Below are 18282 nucleotides of genomic sequence, written 5' to 3'. Positions count from 1 at the left end.
GCTCAAATATAGTTTAATTACATGCAGTAAACAAGGTGTGTTTTATTTTATTAAAATCAGTGGGGGCTTTTTGGTTACTGATACATGCTTTGAGGGTTCTATAACATCCCAGCAACTAAAGGCATTCCTTTTTAAGACACAATTTTCTGGATTTGGGCCATATTGGATCATGGTACTTGGAGTTTCAGGGAGATTGCATTCCATTTGCTGGCATCAGGGAACCACTATTACAATCAGGGAGACCCCTGAACTTCGGGGAGAGTTGGGATGTCTGAGGTTAAAACATACTTTTGTGGTTTCCCATAAAAGTAACTACTGAATAAAGGTTTTCCCTGTATGTTGCTGGTCGTTAAGGGTTTTAAGGTTCATAATAGTATGGGTACCTCTGCCAGCAGCAAGACCGCGCTATTACAACCTCCCTCCCTCCAGCAGGCCTCCTAGAAAAGCAAGGTTTTGCCACTGGCATTGAGAGCCGCGCTATTAAAAAAGCAAGTCTAATTAAAAGACCAGGGAGGTACAGGGTGTTAAGGGATTAAGAATGTTTAGTGAGCCACAATAGAATTCAGCATTGCTATATACTGTATTACCTTACAGGGACATAATGCACACGTTTTCTTTCATGATTCCGGTAGAGCATACAATGTAAAAACGACTTTCTAATTATCTATTATCACATTTGTAGCACTTAGTATTTGTAGCTGAACACACCAGTGAGCCAATGGGAAGAGGCATATATATTCAGCTGCCAATCCGCAGTTAGCTCCCAGTTGCTCATTGCTTCTCCTGAGCCTGCCTAGATATGCTTTTCAGCAAAGGATAGCATTTTATGTTATTTTAAATAGAACACACAGAAGAGCCAACCTTTGCTTAGATACACCCAGCTAGGCTAAAAGCATAAAATTAGTTAGTTGTAGCATTTGGCCAAATGGTGATTGAATCAGGATTTTTTTAATAGGAAAATAATAATAATAATAATAATAATAATAATAATAAAAACATATCACACAGATTGACCTGCACACTCTTAGATACATACAGCTTTCAATGTGATTTTCCTAAGCCCTGTAGTATATAATGAGGTTCCCTATCTATATTTATATTCCTATATTTAGCTTTGTGATCATCTTTTTTTTATTTTGCACCCATAAATGTTAGTGGTCTGAAAGCACTGCTGTTCTAGGCACAGCAAGCTCACAATTGCTAGCCTGTAAAGATATATGTATTGAGAAGTAGACACGTGCGTTTCGTTCCAAATCGAAATTCGGACAAATTTGTCAAATTCAGAGCTTCGGATTGATTCGAATTACCAAACTACCCTAGCAACGAACCTAAACTAATCCGAATGCATTTGTAATGAATAAATCCGAATTAGTTTGGATTTATTCATTACATTCATATGGCCATGGACTAATCACAATTACACTAGTATTGTACAGTATATTAGGTTATATCACTCTGCTAGCTCTGTGCAGGGCACATTGTGCAGCTGGTACCTGTGAGGTTGGTACTTAGGTGGGATGTGCTGTGTATTACACTAGTATTATGTACTGTATATTAGGTTATATACCTCTGCTAGCTCTGTGCAAATTGTGCAGCTGGTACCTGTGTGGTTGGTACTTAGGTGGGATGTGCTGTGTATTACACTAGTATTATGTACTGTATATTAGGTTATATACCTCTGCTAGCTCTGTGCAGGGCACATTATGTAGCTGGTACCTGTGTGGTTGGTACTTAGGTGGGATGTGCTGTGTATTACACTAGTATTATGTACTGTATATTAGGTTATATACCTCTGCTAGCTCTGTGCAGGGCACATTATGTAGCTGGTACCTGTGTGGTTGGTACTTAGGTGGGATGTGCTGTGTATTACACTAGTATTATGTACTGTATATTAGGTTATATACCTCTGCTAGCTCTGTGCAGGGCACATTATGTAGCTGGTACCTGTGTGGTTGGTACTTAGGTGGATGTGCTGTGTATTACACTAGTATTATGTACTGTATATTAGGTTATATACCTCTGCTAGCTCTGTGCAGGGCACATTATGTAGCTGGTACCTGTGTGGTTGGTACTTAGGTGGGATGTGCTGTGTATTACACTAGTATTGTACAGTATATTAGGTTATATCACTCTGCTAGCTCTGTGCAGGGCACATTATGTAGCTGGTACCTGTGTGGTTGGTACTTAGGTGGGATGTGCTGTGTATTACACTAGTATTGTACAGTATATTAGGTTATATCACTCTGCTAGCTCTGTGCAGGGCACATTATGTAGCTGGTACCTGTGTGGTTGGTACTTAGGTGGGATGTGCTGTGTATTACACTAGTATTATGTACTGTATATTAGGTTATATACCTCTGCTAGCTCTGTGCAAATTGTGTAGCTGGTATCTGTGAGGTTGGTACTTAGGTGGGATGTGCTGTGTATTACACTAGTATTATGTACTGTATATTAGGTTATATACCTCTGCTAGCTCTGTGCAAATTGTGCAGCTGGTACCTGTGTGGTTGGTACTTAGGTGGGATGTGCTGTGTATTACACTAGTATTATGTACTGTATATTAGGTTATATACCTCTGCTAGCTCTGTGCAAATTGTGCAGCTGGTACCTGTGAGGTTGGTTCTAAGAGGTTACACCTAATATACAGTACATAATACTAGTCTAACACACAGCACATCCCACCTAACACATACCAAACTTTCGAATTTAAGAATCGAATCTGAACCGAATACATTCGAATTTATTCTAATCCAAATGAATCCGAAATGAATACATTCGAATGTATCCGAATTTCGAATCGATCCGATAACAAAATTCTAAAAAATCAGAATCGGTCTGAAACTAACCGAAACAAATTTGTCTGCCGTGCACAAGTCTGTTGAGAAGAACCTATACATTTCCCCAGTGCAGTTGCTGATTGTATATACTAGGTAGTCAAGTATACAGAAGACATAGGGGTAGATTTATTAATGGTCGCCACATCCTCATATGCTGTCGGCATTTAACATTGCACAAACTTGTGCAATGCCGCCCCCTATTTACTGGCGGACAATCGTATTGGATCGGGATGATTTCACTCCGCCACCTATGTCATTTTCAGTACAGAAATCATCAGCTGTACTGATGATTTCACTCCGCCACAATGTAATTTACAGTACAGCTGGCACGTGTCACTTGAACAAATGTTTGTGTGCCACTAGTAAAGAAATTGTGCGCTCAGAAGATTCAGGAGGATCTGCAATTTCATTTTACTTATGTTTATGCAGTTGTTTTTGTTATCTAAAATATATGGTGCATTGTTCTCAAATAGACCTTGTGGGGTCTGTCAGGCCTTGCATTCTGCCTCAGAGAATTTACTGTTGAAATGTTGGCACTGAAGTGCAATAGTGATGCCAATCATAATACCAGCTGAAGCATCACATGACTTTGAATGTCAGCACCAAAGTGATTTCAATAAAAAACAGAGCACAGGGCAAACATTTGTTAATCCCTTGGCCAACAGCGAGGGTTATAATGTATTCTGAAGTCAAGGGGTTAATCTGTACGCAAATCACATTAACCCATTAGTTTCCAAGCATTAAATTCTTCTATTTTGATTGCCACTCTCTCAGCACTAGCATCATTAATGTCATACTTTTTAACTGTGCTATTTAAATTTGAGCCTTTTTTCAACTTACCCATGTAAAGTAACATTAAAATCAGAGTATAACTGCCCAAAAATGAATTCATAAAAATGAACAATATTGCAATATATATACATTATGTATCTTGCATACTTTCGCTATGAAATGCATTGCTTTTGCTGTACAAGAGTGCTCCCTAGAGAAGCTGGAATTCCAGAAGTAAACTGCTAATTATAACATTGTCACTAAAGTTTGTTAACAGCATCGTCATATAGTGCTGCAGAGAGTGCAATATATTCTAATGAATACCAAGAATACCAAGACAACAAGGTCACATTGATAGCACCAGTAGAAGAAAAATTGGAAGTTTTTATTTAATTGTTTTTGATTAAGGAAACTTTAATTTTGTAATTCCATGTCACAATACAAATTTTGAATATTACTTGTTTTGTTTTTTGCATCTCCAATATCCAACGTTTAGACATATTGCAAAATGATCTGGTAACATTTAAAAGGTGTTCAAATGGAAACTGTACAGTAGACTCAAGTACTTTCATTTTAATGGCTCTGAAGTTGTCTGTATTTGCTTTTTTTCTGATAAAGGTCACTTACACAGCGTGGGATTAGCTTCAGCCTTACAGTTCAAGTACAGCTATGTCTTTGTTCCGAACTATATATATGTGGGTCAAAAAATTAGCACAGCTTGTTAGCTTGAAAAATAAAAAACACAATGAAGGAAAACCACAAAGAAAACTGAAAATGTCAGTTTCCTATTAAAGGAAATAGGTGGGAGGTCAACTAAACAATTATTTTGGTAGGATCAAACATTTACCTCAGTCAGCGATCTTATGTTCTAAATCAATTAACTAATGCCGACAATTTATCTACAAGACAAAGAAAATGTTTGAAGACCATACGTTCCCTCTCTGTCAAGCAGCAAGCAGGCACTCTGACTGGTGTCATTGCTTGTAATGTTGCCTTTTTTCACTATGACACTATCATGGTGTCTGTCTGGCAATGGGATAAAGAGACATGAAAACCAAACATAAAGAACATGTGATTTTAAGAAACGTTTACTTTTACTCACAAGTTTACTTCTCTCAGTATCCTTTGTTGAAAAGCATACCTAGTAAGATTCAGGAGCAGTAATGCACTACTGAGAGCTAGCTGGTTACTCAAGGGAAACTTAAAGGGATACTAAACCCAGATAGAGCCTACAATTCTAAGCAACTTTCTAATTTACTCCTATTATAAATTGTTCTTTGTTCTCTTGCTCTCTTTATTTGAAAAGCAGGAATATAACATTTAGCACGCTGGATAGCACTTGCTTATTGGTGGCTACATTTATCCACCAATCAGCAAGCACTACCCAGGTGCTGAACCAAAAATGGGCCAGCTCCTAAGCTTTACATTCATGCTTTTCAAATAAAGATAGCAACAGAACAAAGAAAATTTCATAATAGGAGTAAATTAGAAAGTTGCTTAGAATTCCATGGTCTATCTGAACCATGAAAGAAAAAAAAAATTGGGTTTAGTATCACTTTGTTTCCCTTTAAAGAGGATGGAACAATGCAACAGCAATCCCCACCCTCTAATCAGCTTTCTCTTTCTTGCTATCTATATCATTACACATAGCTTGTGCTTCTCTATCTATATAATATATGGATGCCAGTTATAATACATCCATTTTCTTTAATGGATTTTTTTTTTTTTCAGAACAGCAAGTTTCCACTAATCTTAATTAACTCATAATAAGCCTTTGCCAAAAGCAGCCGGATACATTTTGCAGAGGCAGAAGGAATTCAGCTTGCACAAATTTATCCTGGCATGAAAATCCACAGTGTATTTTTGTGGTTTCCATCATTTTGCATTATCGTTAGTTGCCAATATATATATATACATATGATTTAAAGAAGATAGATTGTTCCAATTCTCTTTGCTTTCTCTCTAAAATCTGAACCACAGGTGTGAGATATCTCGTCAAATTCCCATGTTATGGAATGCGACTATATATTATCCCATCTGGATTCATAAACAATTGTGCTGACAAAATGTATGCTTCTTGGTCATGTTTCTAATTAAAAATGCTGATTGCTAGTCTCAGCTTTAACTACAGTATAAGAAAAAATCAGAGGGCAGTTTTTTCCTTAAATTCTTTTACTTATCTATATTCACATCATATACATTGCATTAGTTAAATTATAAAAATGTTTATTGTTTTAAAATTGAATTCCTGCTTTATTAAACCATTCTCGTATAGGGCTCCATGTATTAAAAGGCGAACGGACAAGCTTTCTCAACTTGAGAAATTGTCCGCTCGCCTTCGCAGCATACGGGCAGTGGACAAACAGTATCCACTGCCCTTATGTATCATTACACGCTCAATTGAGCATGTAAAGCCCACCCCTTTTCTTGTGCAACCAATCGTGTGCGAGAAGGGACTGTCAATCAGAAATCTGTGATTTCTCTTCGCCACCTTCTTATATTGCAAGAAGCAGGCTCGCATTTGCGAACCTTCCCTGCAAGGGCTCCGGAGGAGCTTAAGCTGCTTTCTACATGGAGCCCATAATCTACAGTTTTATTTTAATTTAAAATGTTTAATTATAAAGTTGATCTTATTTCTGATTGCTCTTTTTTACAACCTCTTTTTGTACTAATTGTGTTATTGTGGCTGCATCAGCTCACACTTGCCAACTGTCCCAATTTTGGTGGGACAGTCTTGTTTTTTTAGCTCTTCTCCCATGTTATAATTGTCCCAAAAAGTATACTACTTTTGAAAAAAATCTGCCTAGAGATTTGGGCTTAACATGGATCACTGTGGTGTGGGAATCAGTTGTGATATCATTTTTGCATCATTGTGTCTAAACAAGCCATAATCGCATTTTGTCATATAATATAATTGTCCCAAGAGTCTATACCACACTGTAAAAAATCTGCCCTGATACATGGGCATGAAATGGATGACTATGGTGTGAGGATCAGTCAGTTGTTGCATCATTGTGGCTGTACCAGCATTATACTTGCCAAATGTCCTAATTTTCGTGGGACACTCCTGATTTTGGTTTGTATTCTTAAAAAGCAGAATAAAATAATATATCTAATTTGGTCAGCTGGCATCTGTAAAGCCCCTGCAGTTTAAAAATTAGACAACAAAATATATTATTTAATATTCTGTGCATACTGTGGGCAATTTATTTAGTGTTTTGGAGCAAAGCAAAGTGGGTGGAGTTATGGAATTCATTGGCTGACGTAGTTCATTTTTCCATAATCATCTTACTTGATTTCTCTGCTGCAAAGTATCTCTGAAAATGTTTTTTTAAATGTAGCAATTATACCAGCGAAGTTATAACATTCTAATCTAATATGTAATGAAAGACTTCCCATAGAGGACAAGCTCTATGAGATTATTTTTTATATGGATTAGTTAGTACAACCTTTGAATAAAAGGGCATTAAAACAATATAATCATTGCAACAAATGCGTAAAAAAAATACATAATAAAAAGTATAGTATGAATTTCAAATGAGTAGTAGATTTTTTTTCTGACAAATGTCAGTTAGTTTATTTTTCCTTCCCCTTTTATCATGTGACAGTCATCAGCCAATCACAAAATGCATTTACATTCTTGCACATGCTTTTATGCAAATTGTTTATTCTAAGTTGTTTACAATTGCATGTTCTGATCTGAATCGTGCAAGTTATTTTTGATTTTAATTTCCCTTGTGCAGTTAGACACTCAAATTTGATTTTTTTAAAGAAGGAAAACTTCAATTTCCAAACTACCCTGTGCTCAGGGACTGAGCATATTTTACTCAATAATATACAAGATTATAAGGCTGATTTCATGAAGTATTTTAGGATCTGAGATTGTTATATTGTGATAAACATATTTAAAAATACAAATATGTGAGAGAATGCAGTTAATATATTTTTTTGTCTGTGGTCTTGTGAGTTAAAGGGAGAGTAAATCCATTTTTTTTCTTTCATGATTCAGATAGAGCATGCAATTTTAAACAACTTTCTAATTTACTCCTGTTATCAAATTTTCTTCTTTCTCTTGGTATCTTTATTTAAAAAAGCAGGAATTTAAGCTTAAGAGCCGGCCCATTTTTGGTTCAGAACCCTGGTTAGTGCTTGCTGATAGGTGGCTACATTTACACACCAATCAGCAAGAGATACCAGGGTGCTGAACCAAAAATGGTCCGGCTCCTAAGCTTAAAGGGACACTGAACCCAAATGTTTTGTTTCGTGATTCAGATAGAGCATGCAATATTAAGCAACTTTCTAATTTACTTCGTTCTCTTGCTATCTTTATTTGAAAAAGAAGGCATCTAAGCTAAGGAGCCAGTCAATTTTTTATTCAGACCCTGGACAGCACTTGTTTATTGGTGGGTGAATTTATCCACCAATCAGCAAGAACAACCCAGGTCGTTCACGAAAAACTTACATTCTTGCTTTTCAAATAAAGATACCAAGAGAATAAAGAAAATTTGATAATAGGAGTAAATTAGAAAGTTGCTTAAAATTGCATGCTCTATCTGAATCATGAAAGAAAACATTTGGGTTCAGTGTCCCTTTAACATTCCTGCTTTTCAAATAAAGATACCAAGAGTACGGAGAAAAATTGTTAATAGGAATAAATGAGAAAGTTGCTTAAAATTGCATGCTCTATCTGAATCATATGAGAGAAAAATTGGGTTTTGTGTCCCTTTAACTCCTACAGAATACTAGATACTTAGAAAACATTTAGATCATAATAAAATAATAAGGCATTGCTCTGAAATGCAACATGTGATGCTTTGTGATATTACAGCTTGGGACTTTTTTAATCAGGTTTTAATGTTGTCAGCAGGAGTTATTGACCTTTGCTTTTTGAAGAATTAGGTAGAGGACAGTAATTAATATCCATGTATATAAATAATAAATACACAGCAACTTGATAACACATTCACACTTAGGGCCCGAGGATCTAAAGGTCTCTGGGCTGCCGAAATTATTAAAGAATGCTCACCAGTACTTCTGTTTCTCTGGAAGATTGATCTAAAGTCACTTTTTACCCTGAAAACAGCGTGTCTCTCTAAGGGGCGTATACTGCATATTCGTATGGGGAGGAGACGCACACATTCCAAAGTGCACAACAACATTTTTATTTTAACTATCTTACAAAACTAAGGTGTATAGAAAAAAGTAACACAATAATTTACCAAAAATTGTGTTTTAGCAAAAAACATAGTTTGTATGTAAATTACACAGGAATAATTTGTATTAAATATGCACAGCGTAAATTGTAATTTAAGTGCAATGGATGTGCAAAAAACACACCAAAATGTTGTATTTAAGTCCAATAAATATGTAATTCTCTTAGTCAGACAACCATGACAAACCCACACCTCAAGAAATTTTTACAATTGGGGACAGATTCCTAGGACAATTATACTACAGAACAGAAAGCTAAAAACAAAGACTGTCCAATGACAACCGGGACAGTTAGCAGATATATTAATATTGCAAAACATTAACCCATCTCTAGCTGCAGTCACTCTGGTTTATGCAATTATTAGATCTAGTAAAGTTTAGTTAAAGGGCCATAATACCCAAATGTTAAAACACTTGAAAGTGATGCAGCATAGCTGTAAAAAGCTGACTAGAAAATATCTCCTGAACATCTCTATGTAAAAAAGAAAGATATTTTACCTCAAAAGTTCCTCAGTAGCCACCTCCCATTGTAAAGGATTTCTAAGCAGCATTTTAGTGTGTCTGTCCTAGGACAGCTGAAAGGATGAGCCTCGTGAACTCTCATATTATTTCACCAATCAGGTAAAGGAAGCTTACTATGAAATCTCATGAGAGTTAAGTCAAATCTCATGAGATCACAGTAAGAGTTTATGACCTCAGCACTGCTGATGCTGATTGGCTGCTGTTCATTTCTTCATTTTTTTTTTATTTTTACCTGCAGCTAGGAGCAGCTGAGTATAACTTTTTACACAGAACTTACTCTGCTGAGCTGAGAAGATTGTGAGGTAAAATATCTTCCTTTTTTACATAGAGATGCTCAGGTGATATTTTCCTGTCAGCTTTTTACAGTTATACTGCATCAGTTTCAAGTGATTTAGCATATGAGTATTATGTCCCTTTAAACAAATATGCTGATATATTTCTCAACAACACTACTAGAGTGTTGCAAAGGCCAACTTGTGCAGTAAAGGTTAACTTCATACTTCACAGCATATTAGAAATTCAATTTAGTTTCCAAAGAAACTAATGTTTTGAAGAAAAGCATCTTCCAATATCAATTTTCAATACAAAGGCCTATTTTGTTACAGGTTAAAGCCCTTGTGTATGTGTTAAATATGAAAAGTAGAAACTGTGTAATTACTAATACGCACTAGCACAATTTTTAAATGTATAAACAGCGGCCTTCTTTTGGGGGCAATGTATTTTTCCTACACTGGAACACAAATTTATATGATCAATTGCTGTTAATCTGACAGAAAGATAAATTGAAATGCCCTAGAATATGGACATAGTTCTCAATCACATTAATGCAATATTGAATTGTTTAATCTATATTAAAGCACATATCTTTTGCAAGATAAACCACCCTTTAGTTATTATTCTTTGTTAAAAAGAAACACTCTTATTGAAATATTTTCAAAAGCAGTGATACTGAAATATTAGTTTTCTATATAGAAAGATATAGAAAACAGGGCGCCCACTCCTCTAAGCGTAGTAAGTGAAATCACAGAAAATTTATTACAAATGATGACAAATAAAAACTCAAACACAATAGCCGGCTCACTAGAACAGCTGATTGTGTTGGCGTAAAACGGTGGGCGTGGCCTTGAGCAACTGTGTTGTTTGTGACGGTTATTCCAAATTGTTCTTTATTGACTCCTTATGTATTAAGGAAGTATCCCTGGAACTCTGCCACTGTTGGTTTTTGGGGGATATCGATGAGAGATCTATACGTTTTTCTAAGTGCCTGACTCATACCTCATAGTTGTTTGAGGTCAAAATTTGTGAGTTTTTATTTGTCATCATTTGTAATACATTTTCTGTGATTTTACTTACTACGCTTAGAGGAGTGTGCGCCCTGTTTTCTATATCTTTCTATACAGCTATAACCCGGTTTCCAGTTCCGTGATTTATAAGGGGCAGCAACTCCAACACCTGCATTTTTCTGTGTACTACACAGAATTCGGCATATTCATATATCCTTTCAAGTGATATATGTACTTTTTATAGGGCGCTTTTTAATTGTGTTTAGTCTGATTAGTTTTCTATACTTAACTAAAATCTGTGCAATGACAAAATATGGAGGTGGATTTCAACCAATCTTTATGAAATGCTGAACGTTGTCTTCTACCACAGAAACTTGGAAAACAATAAAGATAAAATAAAGGATAATCCTTAGGGATAATCTACATTAAAACCTTCCTCTTTCCCTTATTAAAGGAATGTCAGATCAAAGACAAGACCACTATGCATCTCTAATGCTAAACTCCTTTGCAATTTCAAGGTGTGACTTTGTATAGAAGATCACAAAAAATGGTCAACCCTTTTATCTTTTTTTGTTGTTATGACTGAAAAAGGAATTTCTTGTTTGTCATGCACAATATTTTCAGATATCTATTCAGCCTATTTACAAGGGAGTGAAGGCTATTGGTAAAGGGGTCTAATGTCTGTATTGTGTATTAAAACACTTAAATCATTGGTTGTACAACAGAAATTGAACCACTATTATGTAACTACCTCTTTTAAGTTTTAATAGGATATTAAAATAATTTATATGCATAGTATAGTAGCAATTAATACTGGTTAACAGTTGTTTGCACAGATTATAAATGTTTTAAAGATGTCCTTTTAGTAGCAACAAATAGAATACCCATTGACTCCTGAGTATTCTTTATTTTATCTCCTTTTCTATTAATCAGCAATTAAGTGCTGCATTGCAAAATATATCCAGACAAAATAAATGTTTCAAAAGCTTTTTAAACAATATGTTTAATATAAGATGTGTTGTTTTACAGGCAAGGGACCCCCCCACTGAAAAATGCCCTGAATATTTGTGTTACCTTATTTGATGTAGCCAATTAGAAACAGGTATAACTGAGCTCCTCCACTGATCAAGCTATCACTGTATAGAATTTTGTGGGATCATGGTTCTCTAACATAGTAGAAAAAAAAAATCAGAAACAAGTAATAAGAAAAGTGGTCAAAACAAATAATAAAAGTGCATTAAACCTTTTACTATACCTAATTAAAGGGACATTAAACCCAATTCTTTCTTTCATGATTCAGACAGAAAATTCAATTTTAAACAACTTTCTCATTTACTTCTATTATCAAATTTGTTTAATTATTTAGATAGCCTTTGTTGAATAAATATCAATGCACATAGGCGAGCCAATCACACGAGGCATCTATGTGCAGCCACCAATCAGCAGCTACTGAGCCTATCTAGATATGCTTTTCAGCAAAGGATATCAAGAGAATGGAGCACATTAGATAATAGAAGTAAATTAGAAAGTTGTTTAAAATTGCATGATTTTTTCCAAATTATCAATGAAAAAAATTTGGGTTTCATGTCCCTTTAAGCATTTTTGTAGGAAATTAAATTTTGAGTTTAATATCCTTCCTGGCTTATTAATTAAAAATGGAGAAAGTACTTTTAGGTATATTAAAAGCTGTACATAAAACTCTTGTTGTTAAAAAAAAATAAAAATGTATATTCTACTGAACCCTGAGCTGAATTATTAGCATACATCAATATTTCCCTTAACTACTTGCTGCATTCTCTGACAACTAGTGGGCTAAATTAAAAGCTACATGTAAATAAGTGATTGACGGTATATTTTTTTACATACCAGAAGCTGGTGTTAAACTATAAAGGATTACAAAGTAGAAAGTGACAAATCTTTTTTGCCACATTTTTTTAAACAAATATTTACCAATTTTTTGTTGTTGTAATCAAATTTCAAGTGATTAGGATAACTGAACTTGCATACACTTGTTGTTTATAACCAATGCTTATTTTGATCTTCCTATTTAGAATTTGGCAGTTTGAATGGTTTTGTCAGATATAACCTTTGAATACTATCTTGATTTATTCCCCATTCACTCATCCACTGAAATATTGGTGACCCTGTTTTGTAGAACATGTGTTATGTAGAACTCAGCTAGCTGAGTGAACTGAAATTTGCTAAAATGTGGAAAACACACCAAGAACAGCATCAAATATTGCAATTGACATTCCTTTGCCCCTTGAAATATTGGGGGCTATGCAAAAATGACATTTCTGATTGGATGGACAAAATTAATATATTTTATGAAACTGAGGTGAACTTCATGAACTGCATTATAGATTGATAATATCTAATAGACCACACATTTTAATCCTACTGAAAGTATTTTACCTCATGTTAAAAATATACTTTTGTATAATGTGTGATAAAAAATTTGACTTCATAGAAGTCTCTGGGGGGACCACGGCCTTCATAACGGCTGCTCCCTCTTTAACTCCTACAATGAACATTGTTCATCCTTCTCACTAGAGTTATGTTTTCCTACCATTGTATTTGTAAGTTTATATGGGGCATTAGCAATTATAAATGGCTCCTCTACTTTTGGCTATGTCTTCCTGTGGATCACCTATATACCTCTATATATGGTTCCTGGGATGCCATTGTTAATTATTCTAATTATAATATGTTTCTTGATATTCATATTTGTAAAGAATAAAGACATGATTAAAGAGAGTTGCCTGTACTACAGTAGACTTTAATACAACTGTTTTCTGACAGCCATTGAGGTTAAGGAATTATTGCCAGTGTCAAAGAGTTAGCGATGTCCTTACATGGTGCATTTTTATTAACCCCGCATGGTTCCATATATTTTTTGCGTTTGTACAGAACTCCTAGCATAGAATCCACACTGGAAACCAAACTTACTAAAAGGCACTTGAAGCTGAAATCATAAAACCTTTAGAGCCAGCCATGGTTATGTGGGTTTTGCTTGTGGTTTTTACTCTTTGTTAAGTATATTCACAGACTTGAATCAAATGCCTTTATTAACTGCAGGTGTACATTCTATTCTGACTTTATGTTGGGCTTTCTTGTGTACAGGTTGACTCTGTATGCACGCACACACATATAACCAAATATCATAGAGATTACAGCACTTTTCATCTTTTGAAATATTACCCAGCAGTATTCAACTGAATGTGCTCCATTGAACCTTTTTTTTTTTTAACTGAATGCTCCAATATCTCATTCCAAGTGCAGAAATAAAAGATTGCAATAAAACTGTAGCAGTCAACGTTACATCTAGATTAAGGCTTGTCCTCTAGTTGCTTCAGATTGGAAGGCGGTGGATTTATATTGAAAAGAGTCTGTTTCAATACATACCACATGTGTTGACTTAAGTTGAGCTCTTTGTGTTCTTTGCTATATGACATGATACATTATCCAGCTAATTAATAAATGTAAGGAAGAATGTAATTTTTTAGAACCAATGTGTGGGTAAACTCTGAAAATCATATAATTATCCACAGCTATAAGGAGCTATAACCTTATAGCATACTTCCCACAATACACAGTAGCAAGGTCCTGCACTGGTGGGATGAATCATCTGACTGGTGATCGTGCCATTAGAATGGGACATGGCATTGCATATGTTTGTGTTTGCCATAACCAGATATTCTTCTTTTTTATTGACCAGTTTAGTTTTGTACTGCCCTAGGCATTGGGAAAACTGCTTTTCTGCAAATTCACAACAATTTCATCTCATATTTGCGTCATAGTTTCACTTGGATAATTGGTCATAATTGTTTAGGTAATTTGAATATTAATATGACGGTGGCAGTATACCTAAGCATTTTTATTGTGTATGCATTGTACAAAACATGAGGAAATACGTTGTTTGGCGGTGCTTATATTTGTGGCTGAACCAAATTATATTTTGTTTAATTTAAGATGATAAACTAATACTGCATGCTTGTTTAACAAAAAGCTTACAAGTTGTAATGTAATGCTGTTTAACTTTTACATACATGGGGGTTGATTTATTAAATGTCGAGCTCGGCATCGCTAAGTGCTGACAACATACGCTGTCCACATTTAACATTGCACAAGCATTCCTGGTGAATTGCTTGTGCAATGCTGCCCCCTGCTCACTGGTGACTAATCAACCGATAGCAGGGGCTGTCAATCATCCCGATCGGATCGGGATGATTTCAATCCGCCACCTAAAAGTTCTTACCACCACTGCTTCTTAACTTACGTTTCAGGCGAGCCTGAAACGATGGGCCTCCGAAGCAGCATCCGCCGCATAATAAATGGACCCCATGATGTTGAGTTTCTGAGGAATATCTGAATGGAAGAAGATGCTGACACAATAGATTTTTTACCAGGCGACCTGCTTCTCTTCCACTCTGCCCCTTAATTAATGCCCCCTAAAACCCACAACATTACGCGTCTTTTTAGATGTGAAATAGTAAACAAAGACAATCTGGAAATGTTTGTAAACATGTTATAATCAGCATATAGGGGCAGATTTATTAATAGTCGGATGAACGTGATCTGCTGTAGCGGATCATGTCCGCCCGACAGCATACGCTGCCGGCATTTAACATTGCACAAGCAATTCTGGTGAACTGCTTGTGCAATGCCACCTGCTGATTTGTGGCCAATCGACCGCTAGTAGGGGGTATCAATCAACCTGATCGTATGACATCAGGCGGATTGCTGTCCGCAGCCTCAGAGGAGGTGTACAAGTTAAGGAGCTGCTTCTTAAAGGGACACTGAACCCAATTTTTTTCTTTCATGATTCATGATTTAGAGCATGACATTTTAAGCAACTTTCTAATTTACTCTTTTTATCAATTTTTTCTTCGTTTTCTTGCTATCTTTATTTTAAAAGCAGGAATGTAAATATTAGCAGCCAGCCCATTTTAGGTTCATCACCATGGATAGCGCTTGCTTATTGAAGGCTTACATTTACCCACCAATAAGCAAGCATAACCCAGGTTCTCAACCAAAAATTGGCCACTCCTATGCATCACATCCCTGGTTTTTTAAATAAAGATAGCAAGAGAATGAAGAAAAATTGATAATAGGAGTAAATTAGAAAGTTGCTTAAAATTGCATGCTCTATCTGAATCATGAAAGAAATTTTTTTGGGTTTAGTGTCTCTTTAACAGTGACCCCGAAGGGGCATTCAGGGCCATTCGGCCCTTAATAAATCAGCCCCATAGTGTGAAGAATGTATCTTGGAACATCCTGTTTGCTAAAAACTTTAGCCAAAGATTATAATGCTTTCAACAGATTTTTTTCTTTTTTTAAACATATAAACACAAATATTAATGAGTGGAATAAATAGGTGGTGCAATCTCTCCAGGGACCCAAGACATCTGGGATCCCACCTGCTGCTTAGAATATTTTGATAAAATCTTTCCCCTTTGTTCTACTAAACATCTGAAGTCTCTTTTTGCCATACAACTGGCATAAAGTAGCTTTCAAAGTCCACAAATCTGAGGTCTCAAAAGGGCATATAGCATATAAAAAACGTCTCTATATGTGGTTGAATAAATATTCCTCTCTATAAATGCAAAAAGCAATGAAATAGATGTACAATAGATTTTTGTCTGATCATAACTTTGGATCTACTTGGCATGTACCTTAATATTTAAGTTTCATTTTAGAAGTTAAGCAGATAAATATATTAGTTATTTTTCCTTCTGAAATCTAATAAACTTACAAATTATTCTGCAGCACAGGCAAGTCAAGTCACTGCTCTACCAATCTCTTCATTTGATTAATTATACATATGCATCATGTATGTGTACATAAAGGGACACTCAACTCAAAATCCTCATCCATACGAAAAAGGAACTTCTAAGAATGTTGACATTTTGATTGGCTGAATAAATATTAGTTGGACACTTTCTACTAATACTTATTGATTTTTTGGGTACTTTCAACTAACACTCAAAGATCAGGTTTTACCTATCAACGAAGAAGCCAATGAGCATTAGTTAAAAGTGACTATCAACCAATGAGCAAAGGCACAAAACTGATACTGGTGTATTACTTTTAATTTAAATGTAATCATCTTTACCCTTTTCATGTTGCTATTTCATATGGATGGAAAAAGTAGGTGTGAAGAGACAACACACCTGAAGTAGCGCTAATCTCTAATATAAGTTAGAACATGGAATAAATATCAAATAGTTACTTAATTACAGAAAACAAATAAATAAAAAATGGCAATAAGTTAATAAAACGTTTCAATTCATAAAAACATATAAATATACAAGGTATTCAAGTCCATATATGTGGGTGATATATAAACACAAGAGAATCCTGCTGCTCCTCTAAGACAGGTGAATCCACAGACCTTGATTGAAAGCAAACGATCTAAAAAGATAGAGGAGAGGAGCGCAGACTCAAATGCAGGGTGTAACAAAATTTAATGACATAAAAAACGACAAGTGGCAACTCACAAAGTATAAAACATAAAATGGCATATAGTGTATCAATAACACTTATCCCCTCTTCGAGTGTGTCCAGAAAGGAGTTCCAGGAAAAGACAGGACAGACGTGTATCCTCATTCACTCCACGGAGGAAGCAAGCAGGCAACCGGCATACGTTCCCAAAGAATGCCAGGAACCAGGCTGGCAACAGGTGCAAAGTTAGTTTCAATAGTAACAATGGTAGCGATATAGTGATATAGTACTTTATCTGGCAAATATATAAGATCCTAGGCTCCCAAATCCAAAAGTTCTGTGCTGCAGATTAAGAACTAAGGACGGCCTCACTGGATCAAACAACTGACGTATAGGGGGCGGGGCTCTACGCGTTTCGTCCCAGTAACGTAGGGACTTTCTCAAGAGTGATGAGTACTATATCACTATATCGCTACCATTGTTACTATTGAAACGAACTTTGCACCTGTTGCCAGCCTGGTTCCTGGCATTCTTTGGGAACGTATGCCGGTTGCCTGCTTGCTTCCTCCATGGAGCGAATGAGGATACACGTCTGTCCTGTATTTTCCTGGAACTCCTTTCTGGACACACTCGAAGAGGGGATAAATTTCATATGGATGACAGAAATTGATTACCATTGCAAACAAAATGTGGGAATGGAGGAGCAATTCTGCTATGTCTGTAAAGCATCATACTATGCAAGTTTGCGGAACTTCAGATCACTATTTTTCTTATGTAGTATGATGCGAGCTAGAAAACAAGGGTGACCAGCATTTAGTTGTTAAGAAAGATGTTTCATTTAAAGGGACAGTAAAGTAAAAAAGAAACTTTCATGATTCAGATATAGCATGCAACAATTTACTTTTATTATCAAATTCGCTCTCTTAATATCCTTTGTTAAAGAGTATGTTTAGGAAACGCAATGTACTACCGAGGGCAGTGGCAGTTCTAAGGGGGTGCTGAGTGGTGCTCAGTGGTTGAGCTGTAAATAGCTCTGTGTATTATGTGTCCCCCCCTTTGTTAGCCCTCCAATTAACCCCCCCCCCAAAAAAATATTAAGTTCTAGAACCTCAACTGAGAGAGCTAGGTGAATACATCTGGTGAGCCAATGGCGACAGGCATGTATTTGCAGCCACCAATCAGCAGCTAGTTCCTAGTACTGCACTGCTGCCCTG

At 35.8% G+C, this 18282-nt stretch overlaps 1 protein-coding gene across 2 annotated transcripts in view; it reads left to right on the top strand.

Annotated features, from left to right (window-relative positions):
* ABTB3 (ankyrin repeat and BTB domain containing 3) overlaps window positions 1-18282 on the top strand; it is a 328216-nt gene that overhangs the window by 162427 nt on the left and 147507 nt on the right. The window lies entirely within an intron of this gene.

The sequence above is a fragment of the Bombina bombina genome, chromosome 6, assembly GCF_027579735.1.
Source record: "Bombina bombina isolate aBomBom1 chromosome 6, aBomBom1.pri, whole genome shotgun sequence".
In the NCBI taxonomy this organism is placed as follows: Eukaryota; Metazoa; Chordata; class Amphibia; order Anura; family Bombinatoridae; genus Bombina; species Bombina bombina.
This window is presented reverse-complemented; position numbering and strand designations above follow the sequence as displayed.